The 15,226-nt window shown below is 45.4% G+C and overlaps 1 protein-coding gene across 6 annotated transcripts in view; it reads right to left on the bottom strand.

Moving 5' to 3' along the window:
• Positions 1-15,226, bottom strand: part of LOC109645529 (phosphatase and actin regulator 4) — a 60,703-nt gene that overhangs the window by 39,866 nt on the left and 5,611 nt on the right. For 5 of the 6 annotated variants that reach the window (XM_069520020.1, XM_069520019.1, XM_069520022.1 and 2 more), the window contains exons 2-5: positions 14,999-15,122; positions 9,843-10,034; positions 5,472-5,622; positions 2,010-2,075 (exon numbers count right to left, since the gene is read on the bottom strand). The gene's annotated coding sequence lies outside the window, so the exon portion shown is untranslated. The remainder of the gene's footprint in view (positions 1-2,009; positions 2,076-5,471; positions 5,623-9,842; positions 10,035-14,998; positions 15,123-15,226) is intronic. The other variant, XM_069520021.1, reaches the window with a different exon arrangement.

Genomic DNA, 15,226 nt, shown 5'->3' on the forward strand with positions numbered 1-15,226 from the left:
CTACTTTCGATGGGTTGGACAATGACCCCGCTTTACAGGCCCACGCAGCCCCAGAGGGCCCGTCAACTGCCCCCCCCCCCCCCACCCCCCACCCGATCCCCCACATCCTGAAACAACACAGCGGAGGGCGACAGTACAGCATTAAGTACAGTGGTGGAGGAAGAATGAGTACGAGCAGCGATATCACAAAAAATAATACTGATAAAACTGATGACTTTAGAACTTTATGGATCAGTTAAAAGTCGTTAAAGAGACACAGCACATAAACTAGATTATATGACCGTTCTTTGATTCAATACATTAACGCTTATATCACTTTTATATTATTAAAAAAAAATCTACATTTATTGCTTGAACATGGCTCATAACGCCACCTAGTGTTTAAAACCGTCTTGGACCCTGCAGGACCGATGCTCATGAAGAGTTTGGGACGTCTCTATGTCATGATTTTTTATATACTAAAATAATTTAACACCCTCTAATCAAAGGTGAGCAGCCAGCAAGATATAGAGACTCTCTGTTTGATGATGAGAAAGATATTTGTGTTTTTCCAATTTTTCTAAAAAGTTATCAAGTCTGAAATGTTAGAATCCTTGAAGTCTGCGGTTGTTGATGTTAATTCATGAAACATCATATGTCGACCGGTTATCGTCCAGAGAGAGTCACTGAAACCATGAAACCAGGGCTGAACTCTCGTCCACACCACCACATGTGTTTAACAGTTTTAAACTGTAGCTGTGCAGAGGGGTCGTCGTTGTTTGGGCACCTGTGTGTTCTGCACTGTCCCATCGCAGCCTGTGTCCCAGGTGACCGCGCACGAGCCCTGACGCCTCCATAAAGCAGGCTGCTGGGTCAACAGCCTCTTGTCGGCTGCCCGGCTGTTTAGACAGGGGATGCCCTTGTTGTAAAAGCTGTGTCACTGCATGACGGGAGCAGTTTTACCATCACAATGCCCTCTTGATTTATCAGATATAGCGGGAGCGGGGCAGGGATGGACGATGGTGGCGGAGGCGGCGGCGGCAGCGGCGGGCGATGCCAGGCCTGATGAACTTGCTGAATGCAGAAGTGCTGGAGGCAGTTGAGGATGTAAATGAGGCTGTAAGGACCAGCAAGCGTCTTTGTCCTCCGACTTTACTTGTTTGTCTAACCAGAGGCCAAGACAGGAAGCCGGCCCACACAACTCTGCCGTCACCACGGCAACCGCACTGTTAATTGTGGCACATCCACTCCCAGATTCTTTTGAGTGAAGGGGAGAGGTGGAGACTTGTGAGTGTTGGAGGAGAGAAAGGAGTGTGTGTGTGTGTGTGTGTGTGTGTGTGTGTGTGTGTGTGTACTTGTACTTCTTTGCGAGGACTATAATAAATACAGTTATCCATAATTTGTATTCGAAATACGTAAAAAGAACTCTCACTCTGGACACGGAGAGTATGATCAACCTTTTAGAACCTTCTGGGTGAATGACGTGTACTTCAAATAGTACCGTGTATTTTATTGATTTTAAGAATGTAATTGTATTCTGATCGCCATCCATCCATTTTCCATCCTGCTCATCCTGTGAGGGTCGTGGGGGGGGGCTGGAGCCGACCACGGGACAGGTCACCAGCGAACACAGACAAACGACCGTTCACTCTCACATTCACACCTATGGTGAAAGTTAGATTCTCCAATTAACGCAATTAACGACCTGGGATTCGAACTGGAAACCTTCTTGCTGTGAGCCACCACACCAACGTGCCACCTATTTTAATTGCACCTTTATTTAAAAAGTTAGGAATTCTTTGTTTAAATATGAAAAACTGTTTCAAAAAAATGTTTTTAGTGAATAAAACTAATAGAGTGGAATAGATAGATTTATATAATTTATGCTTAAGATCAAGTCTCACAAACACACGTCTGAACAGATGTTTATCAGGTTAAAACAAACTATTTACATCAAGTTCATGCAGTTAAGAGATTTGAAGTAATCATAGCAAACAGAAAAATGAATTGGATGGCTTTTGTCGACTCACAGTGTAGCGACAGAGTCCTCTATCCCACAGGACGGCCTTGGTGACAAAAGACACATAAACGGGTCTCTGCAAGAAACAGACAAGAAGTCGGATTAATATTAACAAACGTGTTTTTGATCACAGAGAGAGTGCACGGCTACTTTAAAAACAGATCTATCACAGCAGGATTGAGATTGATCAGTGGAAACAGTTCACGATGACTGACACCTGGCAGAAACAAACGTGAAGCATCACAGTGAGAGGGCTCCCCAGAGACATTTAACCCCCACTAGTACATCAATAACCCCTCTGTCTTGATCACTGCTGCTGTGAAACCTCCAGTGGTTTGAGCAGAAGCTGAGGACTCGCTGATGGAGACAACTCCCACACGTCTTCCCAACATCTGCTCACTTAAACAACGTCTCCTCTCCTTTTCTTCTTCTACATGTAGCCTCCTCGGGACAGTATGGTGGTCTTATGGCCAGGGTGCATCGGCTTGACCCGGAGGAGCAGGGGCCAGCGTGTTAAGTCATCAATCACTGGGGGACACCTCACCAGCCAGCAGTCAGCACAGCAGCTCATCCATCTCTCTTTGCAGCCGCTGGCAGCTCCCAGAAGCACCGAGTCAGCTCGAGAGCCGGTCCACTCCGGGGAGCGAGAGAGCAGATCCTCCCAGGATTCACCTTTGATTCATGGTCTGTAACCCCTGACCGGAGCGGGTGGCAGGGGGCAGAATGGACTCTCATGATGGGAGGACAATGGAGTTTGACGTGCGTATACACGCGTGTTTCCTTTTCCTTTGGAGTGCACTGGTGTGGAGCTTTCTGCCGGCTTGTGCCACACTCTCAAACCCATTCAGTGCCACTGTGGGGGGCAGGAGGGCAGCACCGGGTCTCGCCATCTCATCGCCTTTGTCTCCCGGCTGCATTTAGGATGTACCTGTTGTTGTTAACAGAGTGCATTATGTATGATTGTGCACATTATGCCACAAAAAGAGCTACTGAGCTCTCCATCCTTGATAGAAGACTTAATTGGAGCCCAATAATGAAGAACAACAACCAATTTTCCAGAGAATCGTGGGTGCTTGAGGTCCAATGACCTTGTTGTTGCTAATTATACGCTGAATAAAAAATCAAGTCGATTTTCAGACAGTAGAGGATGCAGTGGGCGGGGGTTGGGTCGACTGGTGACAATGATGTAGATAGATTTGGTGAATGAGAAACAGAAAATGGGCAAAATTGTAATGAATGAGAAATGCATCATTTAAATATATTTTATTTAATATATTATAGAATGTTACGATTGAGCTATAAAACCAGTTGAGCAACAGTCTTTGGGTCAAAAGAAAGGTTTTGAGTCCAAATATAACCAGAATAAATGTTTATTATATTATTATATAATCTCATTTCCTCAAAAGCTGTGGTATAATAAATATTATATATTTATATTCATCATCACGAGTACAACGCATAATCCCACTGAGGGTTTGTCTCAAGTGATTGCTGCTCCTCTTTTCCTCGTTCAATTCACATGATGAGATTAGGGAGATTCCCGGCAGATGGGCTTTCCACTGTGCATGAGCGTGCATGCTCCTCTTTTCCACGCAGACTCCACCTCACAGTACTTCCTGTCAGGTCCATTGAGCGCACCGCGGCGGGGGACGGACGGACAGGAAGTGCTGTGCTGCCGGTCCGAGCCAGCAGGGGGAAATATGTTCAAATGAGGACTTTCATATCAATAAGGAGTAGGTGGAGGGGACAAGATCGAATTACCAATTTTCGAGCTAATCATCAAAGTGGTGGCTGGTCTTTGCTTTATCCCCTCTCCCACTCTGCTTTCTCCTCTCTAGGCCGATTCCTGCCGCCATCTGTCTGTCTTTCTCAGGGGAGCCCTTCCTTCTCTCCTGAGCTCCACACTGGATCCTTTATTAATTCTGTTTCACCTGATTACACCATGTCTGAGAGTCAGGGCACATTAAAAGGCATTTAATCAACGTTTGGTTTAGGGAGCAGGCGTCGAGCGAGGAGCCGGAGATCAGAGCCGGTGAGGTCGGCAACGAGGAGACACCAACAAACCAGGTTGCATGCGGAAGTAAACACGCTGTGATGGCACTCACAGATATGACTCTGTTATCTTTCACTTTTAAAAGTTGGACCCTGCAGGACCGATGAATTAAATGTTGAAATATAACATATAATTTGTGCCGTTATCAGATGCACCAACAACAATCTTCAAAAACGGAAACACACACAAGCTCCTGTTGTTACTTTCTTATATAAATAATAAAATACATTTGAAGTTGTACTTTCCTAAAGTCTGTAATTTTAGATGTAACCTCCACATTGACTATCAAGTGAATTCCAGACATATTCGCCACAGCCGTTTTCGGACATTATCTCTAGGAAATGTCGGGACCATTGGGTCTGGACATTCTCAGGACTTTCACATTTGAAGAAAGCAGCAGGAGACCAACAACAGGAGCGTTCAGGTGCATAGAGCAGTAGCGGGCAGGGCATGACGTATTAATTCTGCGGCGGAAATCACATTTTAATTTGTCTGGAGAATCTCCTGAGTTCAGTACATATCTGAAAAGCAGCTTGTGACTGTAAATGTAAAAGCCGCCAGGTCTCTGCAGCACTGGATTGATCTATAAACCAACAACCAGTGACACAATAGAGCTACAGTTTCTAAAGCCGGGACAACACTTTAAAAGCACACAGCAGGAGCTCAACAATGCAGCACAAAACAACGGATGAGGAGATGCAGTCCAGAAAACAATCAAGCAAACGTCTGAGCTATCTATGGCAAACAAAGGGCGAGGGTGACCACCTCAGCATGTCAGGTTAGAGCCAGAGACAGGAGGAGAGCACCCAGGTTGAGAAAGAGAAAGCCCGGGGTCAGCAATAACGAGCCATGAATGTGAGCATCCGACCAATCCTGTTTAATGGGGTTCATCCCTGGAAAGGTTTCTGTCCTGCCTCGCTCCGGTGTTTGTGGGTGTTCATATTGGGGTCTGGGTCAGGGGGCTGCAAGGACTCTGTGACCCTGAAATGAGCCCTGGGAGTCAGTGGTGTCCCTGCTGACAGGACAGAGCTCCTTTTATGCTTTAATCTGAAAGCACGAGGGATCAATATGGCAACTATTGGTGCTGGGATTGTGTGCCGGAGTAAGCGGCCCAGCCATTTTAGACGTCTCACAGGGGGTTGGCGCACCCTCACAAAAGCACGGCCCTGCTGCCACCACCCGTCACAATGGCCTTCGGGGCAGTGGCACACCAGCAGCTAACCTACTTAACATTCATTAGTGTCAGAGAGGTGGACAGATGCTCCGGGTCTTACGGATCTTCCCTCTCATGTTCGCTACATGGGGCTCATTCAGCGACGTCTGACGTGTCTTTCATTTGGGATATTGGAGTTGTGGGCGGTGGCGGCAGTGGGCTGTGGATTTAGGAAGAGCTGGGTGGGCATGGATGGATGGACTCACCCTGTGCACGTGCCGAGCAGAGCGGGAGCCGTCAGGTGGCCAGCTGCTCGTGCCGCCGGGACGCCTGGGCCGAGGCTGGAGTCTCAGAGGAGGCTTGAAATCCTGGTTTATGGAGGGTCTGGTTTCCCGAAGACGCTCTGGAGCTCCCGTTCTGTCGACAGCAGACATGTTCAATGAGCTCTAATCTCGCAGGTTACTTATCTATGCTGTGAATATTTCACCAATAAAGTCCGGACGTTTTCTGCTGTGCGACTTCCGTCTGTGCAGCTGAGTGAGTTCATAAACTGAGCAATGCTTCTCTGTGGGAGGCTAAAAACATTCTGTCTATTCAAAGAGCCCATGGTTGTTAATAATTACCATCCTGCTCAACCAAGTCTCTCGTACACATTGTTCCCTCACAAGCTTGCTTCCAATTTTCAGGCAAATAACATCAACCTCAATATTTCTTCCAGATGCGACACACAAACAAGGCCTAGAAGAAACCACAGCTTTCAATTAGGAGGTGAACAGAACTGCAGCCGCGCTCGGTGACAGAGGCCAGAGCCGAGATCAGGAGCAGCTGGACAGAGAGGAGGCTTTTCAGGCCAACACCAGACACAACATGGATCAGGTTCTGGGCCGCGACACAGCAGCATAAATCTCCTGACATTAATTACATTACAGGGCGTAGAGTGGCAAGTGCTCTGGAAACAATGGACGTTATCAATTCCACAAATCAGAGCTCAGTTGTGTGTCTGTGTGTGTGTGTGTGTGTGTGTGTGTGTGTGTTCTGAACAAGCTTATTATCTAGAGTGTGTCTTGAGGTTCCACATCTTCAGATTTGTAGTGCAGCAGGAAAATCCCAGTAAATATGCTCTTGGTGTAACATTAACAAGGTCCGAGGAGTAGCCAGTGTTTCCAATGGTGACCAGACCAAACACTACACCCCCCCCCCCCCCCCCCCCCACACACACACAACCCAATGTCCAACGTCTTCTAAAGAAATATCTTAAACTTTCTCATTTAATCTTAAAATCTTCTGCAGGATCTGCTCAAGCTGAAAAAACCAGACTCTTCTGTATTTCATTTCTCAAAAAAAAAAGATTAGAGAACTTTTTCCAGAACAACTCAACTCGACATCAAGCCTCGGAGATTAAGAGCCAGCGTTTACATCTCCCTTCCTAAAGCACACGCTGCCTGGGGGCTCCCTCTGCTCGACCCTACAGGGGCTTTGCAATGCACTTTGGGTAATCCAGATGCCACAATGACAGTTGCTAAGACACAGACAATGCAGGAATAGAAGTAAACCGTCATATTATCTTATGAGGGAAAACTTGAAGTTAGTCAGTGAATCATATTCGAATGCATGATTTTGTGTCTTTTTCAATATATTAAGTTTATAATCAGAACAATAACATTCTCTTTATCTGAAGTTTCCAATGTCTCCTGCATCCAATGACACTTCGTGACAACAGAGGCCCATAATGATAAAGTTACAGTCTGGAAAACCAAAACAATCGGCTAAAAGACACTAGAGGGAAGAGTTGGCTGATAATTTTCTGCGTGGGTGTGAAACTTCCTTCATATAGAAGTGGTTGTCGTCCGTTCTTAATATAAAAATATTTGTTACGGTGATTTCTTCCCTCTCTTTTTAGAGAGAAATCTTTCTTTACTTTACTACTTACGTTTATTGGAAACTAATAAAATCTGGCTGGAGAACAAGAGTTGAAAATTAGCCACCTGGCTAGTTACAGTGAATATCCCTGTTAAAACAAAACAAGGGAACATTTGTTTTTGTATTATCTTCACCAAGGACTTTATGATTTCACCACTGTCCATTTGTTTAGTGATGTGTCGATTTATTTGCAAGTTTACATAAAAACTTCCAATTTAAGCTAAAAACAAATAGACTGAAATGGTAAACTGAATAGTACACATTGCTAATACACACACACACACACACACACAAATAAACACATACATCAGCACACACAATCTGACAAAGCCTCTCACAAAACACATAAAAATACCATTACAAGGGCTTTCATGCTGTTCTAAGGAAAGCAGCCCTGCCCACAGCGTGCTGCCCTTTGTCAGCGGCGGGACCCACAATCAAAGAGCGCTGACCTGCGCCGGCTTTGCCCGGTAGGCCGACAGCCAGTCCCGCTCTGACTCCAAACCCTGGTTGCCGTGCCATGCTGGGACTCCCCCCTCCCTCTCCTCCCGCCCCCCGGTTAGCTCCGTTATTTCCTCATCTCATCAATCTGTCAGCTAAGCCCTTTGACACGCAGCACAATACGGACCCAGTAATTCTCACTTCATGCCCCCTCTTTCAATATGGTTCCAGCATTTCAACATTAGTCAGCTCATCCACGAGGTCGGCTCCCCTGGTGCCTCGGGACCCAGGCAGGGCGCCGGGGGCAAATATAGTTGCTATCGGCGATGGCAGCATTCAGGCCTCAGCGTCAGCAGGAGACGTATTTAAAATCTTTCCACCTGTTGATGGACAAACACTGAGCAGATCTGTGCGGAAGCTGTTTTGGAAGTTTCTTAGCAACAGATGTAAAACTTTATAAGCAGCTTTTAGTGCATATTTAACTTTGAGGATTTCTTCAACAGACTTTTATATATATATATATATATATATATATGGAACTCAGGAGAGCGTATACCTCCACCAAGGCCAACAAATTTCACACGCTCAAATATATCAGCTCCCTAAAATATGCCTGAATGTCAAAAAATGCCCTACGATCTGTCTCTGGATCTGTGGGTCCTCCAACCAAGTTTTTTCAGTGTTAACTAAAAAACAAAATGAAAATGAATAAGGCCAAAGCATGACATCCTTGACGGAGGTAGCTAAAGGCAATTTCACGTCAGTGTGATATTCAAAACTGGCCTTTCCTCATATCTGCTTTGTGCACTCACCAGTATCTAAATGTAAATACTGACAGAGACACAGAGAGAATGCATCACGTGTAAAAGAATACAAACGAAACCCTGAAAAATCCCCATTTGAATGATATTCCATTCAAGAGTCGTTCACCTGTGTGTATGTCCAACAGTTTTCTGGAGAGAGGGAGGCGAAAAAGAAAGAGAGAGTGTGTGCATTCCTGTTTTGAGATCCCTGCCGCTGGACTGCACTCACTCGAGGACACACCATTCAATTTATTTTCAAGTAAGGATGAAAGGAAGAGTCCAAACTATGCATGTCGTCCATTCAGCGGGGACGCTCTTTAACGAAAAGGGAAAAAAGACAGCAAAAAGAGTTGGGAGAGGGTGGAGGGGTGGAGGGGTGGAGCGCTGCATACATTTTACATACACAAGGCAGCGGACAAAGTGATTGTTGCTTCCCCCAAACTTTTTTTTTTTTCTCTCTCCCCCCAGAAAACACTTTCCTGGCTGAATAGGGACCTATTAGTGACTCCATTATGGGCACAGGGCTCTTGAATGGCTCCTCACTGTGCGTCTTTATCATAGTCAGCCCGTGAATACAGGCAGCCCCCCCCTCCTGCAGCCCAACCAAGCTCCTTACAGCCTGTATTGATAGGTGCTGGTGATGATGGGTGAGGCCGGAGGGGGAGAGGTGGGCCGCCCGCCCTCACCCCCTGTTGTGTGCTCCAGGTGTGGTGGGTTAAGCATAGCACTCCACGGCCTCTATTGTGCCGCACACTTTTTCTTCACCACTTGTTCCAATAAGAAAAAAAAACATGGATGCAGTGTTTTACATGCATTAGCTGATCTCCATAATGCCACCCCCCCCCCCCTCCGCCCCTGCTGCACCCTGAAACAAGTCAGGCCTGCGGCGAATCGCTGCACACCGCCTCAGAGCCGCTGCATTGTTGCTGGATTATTCAGGAGTTAGCGGAAAGAAAGGCAGAGGAGAGTGGGGTGTCTGTACTTTATCTCCAGGGGAGACAGGGGCTAAAGAAGGAGCTTCTTTAGAGGAGTGAGTTACTGCCGCGAAAAGCCCCCCAAAAAAACACCTGCAGAAGACAAGCGCACGCAGGGAGAGGACCGAGGCGAGGAGCCCCTGCTATTGTTTGTCTTTACTTCTACTGTAAACCAGCTTCTTGTGAATGCAGGCGCTTCTGTCCCTCACAGGTTGTGTGTAATAATCTGCCACAACATCATCACCTCCTGCTGCACGGACAGAGGCGTCAGACAGTTGGGCTGCTTCAATCAGCAGTCCATTAAAAAACATCAGTGTGTGTGTGTGCGTGTCTGTGTCTGTGTGTGTGTGTGTGTGTGTGTGTGTGTGTGTGCGTCAGTGAAGGCGTGACTCATTCAGCTTTGAAGTTTGCTGTGTGCTCGCAGTTGAAGGAGGCAGACACGGAGAGTTTGAGCGAGACTTTATGATGAATATGGAAGCATTGTTGGGGCCGTGCTTACCTCCGCAGGGAACCATCTGCTCCCTGTCAATGCATCACCTGCTCGTCTGAGCCGTCTCCTGGGCAACGAGGGGTGGGGGGGGATTAGGAGAGGTTATGGCTTTGATGGGAGGGGCCGTCGCAGGGGAGAGAGAGGTGGACCAGAGGAGGAGGAGGAGGGGGCTGGTGGGAGGGAGGCAAATGCCGTCCTCTGCTGGTAGAGAGAGATACAACAGGGGTTTCCATATTACTATACATGTAAAGTAAAATGTATATATATATGTGTGCACTGTAGATGATCATAAAAACATCTTTCTGCACCGTTTTCTATCTTTTGAGTATAATATATTATTTTGAAATGCTTTAGAAGCAGAATTAAACAAGCTGTAAGTCTCAAGAACTCATTTAAAGGGCTAATTCACCCAAATATGACACATTATCTCACCTACTTTAACTCTAATTTAGCCAATATTTATTATTATTTTTGTTATATTTTTATATAACAAAATATAGTAAGATTTATATATAAGTATTTTAATTGTTTAAATGCCACTAGGGGTCTCTCAATCTATTTTTTTTTAGCATGAAGCAGCGTGGGATCATGGGAGTTGATCTCTGTACTACTTGTTGGGAGTTGAACCCAGACAAGATATTAAGATTTTTTATTTAAATCTCTATTTTGTCCTCTGCAGCTTTATGGAAGTATGCCACTAGATTGCTGGAGTCCACTTTATGAGCAAGGTGCTTTAATTTGTATTTCATAAATTCATCAATCATGAATTATTTCACTCTCAATAGCAAATGTCTGTTTTCTTTCTGACGCTAGAATTAATACTCAATATAGAGTTGGTGGTTCTGGATCAGTGTGTCTCCTCAGAATTTGTATAATGCAAATATGAATGTGTTACATCTCTGTGAACTTCATATTATCCATCATAGACAATATTTAACCACAGAGAGGAAATGACTCAGGCACGATTAGCAGCTGCAGACAGACAGGCCCTGTGTGTGTGAGTGTGTGTGTGCGCGTGGGTGTGTGTGTGTGCGTTGGCAGTCATGCAACACGGATGTCAATCAAGCAGCGAGTTCTCATTAAGTCTCTGTGTTCCTCCACCCACAGCGACCACTTTTGGATGTGCTAGTGACGGCTGTGTAAACACGCCTTCAAACGCAAACACACAGGAGCTGAAACACACCTGATGACTGCGTCAGAGAAGTGTCGCTCTGAAACATCACGGCAACAACTTTCAGTTTAGTGACATGGATGAGTTAACACGTTCTATTACATACAATATATGAGGTGACAAACGTTTAGTTTGAAGTGAATCATAGTGATATCTTAATATCTTGGAGGCCTGCAGGGGAAAAGTGAATTTAAATTAAATGTTGAGAGAGATTTTTCCTTCTGAAGGTTTGGTTTCAGATTTGAAACACAGCCCTCAACAGAGTCTGCAGATGTTGCTCCCAGGTTGCATAACGCCTCAACAACCCTCCACCCAGCTGATGGTTACCTGTACAGGATACACACAGAGAGAGAGAGAGAGTCTGAGTGACAGGTGAAAGTGACCACGGCCGCGGGGCGGAAACCAGCTTTTGTGTTCGGTCAGGGTGTCGAGGGAGGGCGGTGACCCCGGTCCCCCTGCCGACGAGATCATCAGCCCGAGGGTAGGAAGCTATCGGCAGGGAGATCATCAATACTCCCCCCTCCTCCTCCTCCTCCCCACCAACACCACAACATTAACATGCCCCCCCTCAGTTAGGGAGCTCAGTTCTCTCCTCTTGAAAAGAAAACACCAATCTAATCTTCATCTCTACTTCACGTTGTGCAGGAAACCAATAAGCCGACAACAAACAACGACGACAGAGCCTCCACCTGCAGGTAACACAACACTGCCTTGTTATCTGTTGCATATTCTTTCATAAGGATTTAAAACAGCTGTCGAGTCCTACAGGAGCATTTAGAGCATAAAATCCAAGGCATAATAATCAGGAGGCACGTGAATGTTTGCACAAAGCTCCACAGCCACTCATCCAACGGTTGATGACGTATTTTACTGCAAATGTCAAACTCCTGTTGGCAAGAGAGGAGACGTCATGTGATCACCGAAGTCATTTGGGAACGGTGGGTGTTTTTAACAACTGACTGTCCGTTGATATTGACTGAGCACGTTGATCCAACACCACGTGACTCTCTAAACTTAGTATTTGCCTGTCTCACGCCGACTCTGGGCTCGATTTGGACGAGATGTTGATCCTGGGAGAGTTCCTGTCAGGGCCACGTGTCGCAGGCGACCCAGCCAGGGGTAAGGAGGTGACTTTCCTGGGTGTAAAATTCAATTATCCAGCGGATGAGCGTGTCTGAGCGTGTCTGTTGTCAGCAACGGGCGCCCGGTTGCCCGTTCCCAGCGTGCGACAAGGGGGTTAAGAACCACAGAAAGGCCTCCATTATCCTGAGTGAGAACGGCCCATGTGGCTGGCTGCACGGCCCCCGCACTCATTCACTCCCCTTTACAACAGCACGGCTGAAAGCCTCCAACTTTCATTTTCTTTTCTCTGCTCCCACTCCTGCATCTCCCCCCCTCCCCAGCTCTCTCTCTCTCTCTTCCTCCTCTCTCAGAAAAGAGGCACCACAATGCCGCTGGAAGGCTGGAGTGGATTCTTCAGCACCCCTGTGGACAGTGCACATGTGGACAACATTCACAGGATGTCCGTCAACTAGTCCATTAATCAACAATGTCTCATGAAAGCACAATTAGGAACCTCACAACTCTACAAGCGATTATCATCTCTAAGCACCCCCTGCCACTCCCCCTGCACAGCGCCGCTCTGTGCTGAAGCCTGGTTTCCTCGTCCAACTGCACTTTTTCACAACAATTATGGAAAAGTTGCATAATCATGACAAAAGCAGAAAAAGATGTCTTTTAAGCGGGGCAGCTGCAGCGTGTAAAAGAGCTCATTTCTTGCCATCTGAGTCCATCAGACAGTAAAAGTGATTCGCATCTGGGCTGATCATTAGTGTGAGAATGGAGCCTTAGTGTGTGAATGAGGCCGAGGCCCTGTGGAGAAAACCATTGTGGACGCACACTGCAGCACTTCTGGTGATAAATGAGCGATTGTCTCCATCACTGTTAATGACAGTACATGACGCAGTGGGGGGAACTCTCCAACCGCTGCACAATGTGAGGAGGACACTGAGGAGTTTTATGTGGCATCACGTCCCAGATGGGTTTATATGAAAAAGACAGACCACAGACAGAGGCCCACTATGAATAAGTCCCTACAGTGTGTTTATGTGCATTTCAATCGGGCTGGCAGAAAATACAAAAACACATGATTCATGTCATTAAGGAGTATTAATTCATATTTTGGTAACTTGTTCCAGAGTTAAGTTGTAAATACAATATCGGCAGCATAAGGAACAGAAGTGCCAGGTTCAGTCATCAGATTTAACTCCACTTAACCACACACACTCATATTCTATTAGTTTGATATAAAAACTGTAAACAGTAAAGGATTCAGTTAACATGAGGGTTTACTTTCATTTCATTAATCTGGATTAAAACTTCACCTAATGCCATGAGTTGGAAAACAACCGGATCTCTCCGGACATTATCGAACCCACACTGCCCTCATGTGGCACCTGTGGATCCCCTCACCTCTGCACCTTCTATCTTTGTGCACAGAATACAAACTGTTGGTCGGATGTAGGTGTTGTTGCAGCTGCTGCTTGATCCCGTGAGAGTAAGGATAAGTGACAGCCTTTTCTCATCATTAGCACTCATGATGAGGCCATGTAATCCATTTACTTAATTTTCTGCTTCTCTGAAAATGCTCATCAGCGTAATAAATACCAAACTCACTGTACAATTTGTGTGAAAATGATTAAAAACTCCCCCTCAGTTCACGCTGCATTCTGCTGACTCATGATTTCACTATCTTTATCATCGTGACACACACACAAATGCATGACAATGGCGTAAAAAAGGCGGTTATCAGAGGACACTCAGGCTCAAAACTTGGTGTAAATGAGGCTGTTTCGAGTCAAATTTAAATGTCGGGGCTTGCGGACACTTGGATGACACGGAACTGTATGGACGCATGTTTGTTTCTGGTGTTTTTTTACATTTGAAGAATCGGTCACCATTCACTTCAGTTGTTTTGGATTTGGCTGCAACTCTGTTTACACCCGAAACTCACTCAAACACAAATGAATTTGAATTTTTGGGTGAACTATCCCTTTGAGCTTCCTGTCTGTGGACTGTGGGAGGAGGCCAGTGTAACAGGACAACATGTACACTCCAAAGACCTGCTGGCCCGCAGGTTCGAACCCAGAACCCTTTTGCTTGGAGGAAACCCCACTGCACCACCATGCTACCCCCACACAGACCTGATTGTTCGGACATAGTTTCAAAGCAGTATTTTAACTTGTAATTGAGAAGAAAAGTACTTCACAAATGTGGCCGATTAGCAGTTTTACTGCAGTAGTTTCTAAAACATATGAGGGATACAAACCTATTCTCTTAATTGAGGATTATGGCGTCACTCAAAAGTTGGTTGACTTGAGTTTGTATTTTCTACTGAAGAACTGTGATGTCACAAAAAGGGGGCGTGAAGTGCGGCCCTCATAGAATGACATTTAACCTAATGAATAATCAGTTGTTGTTATTGCTGCTGATTGAATTTTAATTGATTTAAAAAAATGTGTGTATCACTTTAATAGAATGTTCTAAATGCTTTTTTAACTTTTAATATCGGGTTCTCTATGAACAAATAGGACTTTAATATGTCAATATGAATGAATGACATTTCTATCACTAATAAACGCTTTCATGATATGTTGATCTAATGTGTAAAATAGAAGATAAAATTTTACTTTTTCACCCTATAGGTACAACTGCTTGTTTTTTTATATTTTCCTATGACAATCTGATTTGAGGAAGATACTTTTCATAAAGTCTTTGGAAGATTCGAGAACTTTATTTCAAGTTAATGTGCATTAATTGGTTTTCATTTTTAAAAATGTGTGTTGAAATGTGCGCATCATAATTACCTGCGTTTTCTTCCGCCACTGAGAGTTCTGAAGTGTTTGAGACTCATGAAAATACCTTCACGGTTTTTTAAACTCATGCAAACTAATGATTCACGGAGGAAAAGTGCATCTCTCGGTGTTAATCATACCTGAGGTCTGATTCTGATCTGTCAGGCTGCACAAACACCGACAGGCTCCTCAGCAGGAGCAGGAGCAGGAGCAGGAGCAGCAGCAGCAGCAGGAGCAGGGTGACGGTGGTGAAAGTGACGATGACTGAAACAAAACAAAAGTTATAAAACAGTTAAAAAAGTGCGCACATCACACCCGAGGCATCGATCCAGCGGTGCACAATCAAACCCAGATGTGCCACATTGTGA

Source organism: Paralichthys olivaceus, chromosome 23 (genome assembly GCF_024713975.1).
Source record: "Paralichthys olivaceus isolate ysfri-2021 chromosome 23, ASM2471397v2, whole genome shotgun sequence".
In the NCBI taxonomy this organism is placed as follows: domain Eukaryota; kingdom Metazoa; phylum Chordata; class Actinopteri; order Pleuronectiformes; family Paralichthyidae; genus Paralichthys; species Paralichthys olivaceus.